This window comes from Theobroma umbraticum, unplaced genomic scaffold, assembly GCF_002168275.2.
Source record: "Theobroma umbraticum cultivar Fairchild unplaced genomic scaffold, ASM216827v3 scaffold_81.0, whole genome shotgun sequence".
Classification (NCBI taxonomy): Eukaryota; Viridiplantae; Streptophyta; class Magnoliopsida; order Malvales; family Malvaceae; genus Theobroma; species Theobroma umbraticum.
Genome location: NW_018397268.1, coordinates 6,059,843 through 6,063,423, shown reverse-complemented (window position 1 = coordinate 6,063,423; position 3,581 = coordinate 6,059,843). Strand labels below are relative to the sequence as shown.

The 3,581-nt window shown below is 26.8% G+C and overlaps 1 pseudogene; it reads left to right on the top strand.

Annotated features, from left to right (window-relative positions):
- The window catches only part of LOC110425561 (spermidine synthase pseudogene), a 15,890-nt pseudogene extending 14,710 nt beyond the window's left edge, over positions 1-1,180 (top strand).
- Positions 1,181-3,581: the final 2,401 nt, after the last annotated feature.

Sequence of the window (3,581 nt, the reverse complement as noted above, 5' to 3'; positions counted from 1 at the left end):
AATTAATTTATAATCAATTCCATAGACTAAGATTGACATCTAGCAATGCATCATAGCCAACTAATTGTTAGGAAAGTCAAATGATTCTTTGACAACCTTTCAATGTACAATCTATCAAAATATTCTCTCATCATATATCTTGGAGATTATAAGAGTTTGGTACAGTGTCAACTCTTATTGACCTCCATATTGTTCCTACAATTATAGCATTTGCTTTATAGAGACTTATGAAATCTTTTCATAATCTCCATGTCGTCTTGGCTAAAGACTTGAATAAGCTAATGTTAACCAAGAACTAATAAGATATTTCCTTTAAAACATTTGAGGTGATGATTTCTATTTTGCCCACTCATTTACCTTCACATGCTTGATACTATATCCAAAAGTATCTTATTTTGGCATCCTTGATTAGGTGCCCATATGGATAAAATTAAAGCATAGTACTCCACATATAAGACAACTTGATGTCTCAAGTCTAAAAAGTATTTATACGACTGGCACATGAAAAGTGTTGCATAGACACTGGAGTGTATTACCAAATGCACTTCTCATGGCGGGTCATGCTCAATGAACTTACTCTCCTAAGCAAGCACCTATATTCTAGTTCTAAGTATCTCTATACTTCAATTTATGAGATCAATTGTTTACTTCTAAAGTAAAGAACATATAATATACCAGTCTTTAAACATCATTGATGTCCAATCTCAATGATACATTGATTAGGAACATTTTGATATTATGCTTTGATACATAAAGATCTCATAATTGCAACCCATTACAGTTCCCTTGCAAGACATATTAATTTTATGGACGTCATCCAATTAGACTTATAACTCATTATAATTGACGTCTTGTTGATGAAAGAAAACCTTTAATCATTCAACATGAATGATATTGTTGCATGATTGGAATCAAGCCTTAACCAATCCCAATTAGCTATAGGGCTCATCCCAACACAAACATCCTGTGAACCCTATTGACTCTAACGAGTTGCTACAAATCAAAACAACCCTTAAGGTTGTTTTACAACTTTAAGATTCCTTCGGTTGCTTTCTATTTGTCAAAACATTATGGCTTTTATCCATGCTTGATGGTTCCTGTAGTGAAGAACCTTGGATTCAGAAGTTCAAGTAATGCTCTTGTTGTGTGCAAGAGAATTTGTAGTAGGATTGTTGAATGACACTGGTTTCTTTGTTTTCTACCAGTCTCTATAAGGGATTAAGGTCATTTAGTTGATATAAATGGCTCTTCCATGACATCAATCATAAAAAGAAAATCCTTATTCTCCTACATTTACATTAAAATTGAATAAATATTATTTGATTTAATTTTTTAATTAAAATATTAATTAAAATAAATATTAATATTTTAATTCTTTATGTAAGAATATTGAGAACGAATTTAAGAATTCGAAAGGATACATATTTATTTTAATTAAGTTTATTTAAAAAACTAAATATTAATTTTGTAGTTTGTGTGATATGAATTTTTAATTTTATTCTTATAAATTTAAGTTATGATTTTTAAAAGGCTAATTTTCATTTTTAGTATTTTTATCATTATTATTATAAATTGACGATAATATTTGTAAAAGGCTAATTTTCAACATAAATATTTTTAGTTTGTCTAGCATGACTTTTTATCATAATTTTTATACATTTACGTCAATATTTTAAAAACATTAAGAACAACTTCATGTGTTTTATGCTTATTTTAATACATTTACGTTAAAATTTTTAAAAAACTTAATATTAATTTTTAATTTTTTATACATAAATATTTAAAACAAATTTGAGAATTTGAGAGGATACAAATTAGTTTTACTTAAGTTTATTTAAAAAACTAAATATTGATTTTTGTAGTTTGTGTGGTATGAATATTTACCTTTAATCTTATAAATTTACATCAAAATTTTTAATAAATTTATTTTCATTATAAATATTTGTATTCTTCTTGTTATACATTTAGCTCAACATTTTATTTGATTTAAGTTTTGTATCAATATGAGCTTACATGGCTCGCGGTGTTCATGGAGAAGAACTTTGCTTTTTCAACATTTGTAGATGTCCAAGCAGTTCTGTATTTCTAAAGGAATAATCAATAATTATTCATATTGAGTTTTCTTCCAACAGATTGGGTTCTACTTTTCTCCTATCAAGGCCTACAAACCAGAGATGTGGACTGAAGCCTGTAAAGGCTGGTAAGCTTATTTGTGCATATTTGAGAAATTATCTTTTATAGCTCTCTTTTACATACTGCACGTGTATGTTTGGTCGGTTCATCCCAAAGCTCTTTGTAAGAAGTTGTTTGTTGCATGAAATGATTGATCCGAGGGAATGTCGAGGAATAGCTTAAAGATATTGTTAGACAAAATTACTCTTAAACAAATTTAAAAATATCCATTTCACATAAAATACAATTTTTTCATTTTTCACATTTTCTTTCACTCTCTATCTGCCTCTCCTTCTCTCTCTAAATTTTCTCCACCATTTGGGGGTGACGGTAAAAATGATGACTCCACTTTCAGATTTGATCACAAGAAATGTCGATCTGGTACTCCATCTAGATTAGACATCCACTGTTGAATCTGGCTGCGAAAGCATTGAATTTTGTACTCCTTGACTGCATTTGGCACTCTACAACCAAATCTCATCACGAAAAGTGTCGATCTAGCACTTTAGCAACTAAATCCAACTAGCTACTTCTACAGTGGACAACGAATAGAGAAGATAAAAAAGAAAAAAATAAAATTTAATACTTTAAAATTTGAAATTAAACTAAAATGTTAATTAAAAATTATAAAAAGTTAATATTTAAATTAAAAATTGTAAATGTAAATGATTAATATTTTAATATTAAAAAATAAAGAATAAAAGATAATATAGTCATATTATTATTTTAATTATTAATTTTTTTAAAAATAAAATAAAATATATGAAGGTTTTAAATACAAATTTATGAATTTTTTAATAAATTATAAAAAATAATTATTTTAAATTAAAAATTAAATATTATAATAAAGAGTATTTTTTCTATCTTTTTATAACTTATTTTTTTTACTATTCTAAAACTAATTTAACCAACCAAACATTAGAATAAGTCATAATAGCAATTACTACCTTTCATTAACTAAATTATATAATAGTTGTTTCTGCTATAATTTATTCTTACAAATGAGTAATTTAAGGTCAACCCACATTTTCCAATTAGGGATCACATAAACTACTATATCACTTTGTTAAACAAAGAGGAAGAGCAAGGATCATATAAATTACTATAACGATTTTTTATCTATATTTGGAGTAAAAGGAATTCAAATTCTACTCTTTTGAGAGGAGATCATGTACCAACCAATGAGCCAAATGTTTGACTGTACATAAACTACTATAATGCTAATTTCGACAATTTAGTAAAAGACCCTAAACTACAATCATTATATATACTCAATTAAACTAAAAGGCAACAATTTAGCCCAACTAAAAGTAAAACCCTAATTTATTAATTTAAAAAAAATAATTGATTCGCCCATTATCACCTTAAGTCTAAGGTAAAAATCACTTTAAAAAAATAAATCTCTAACG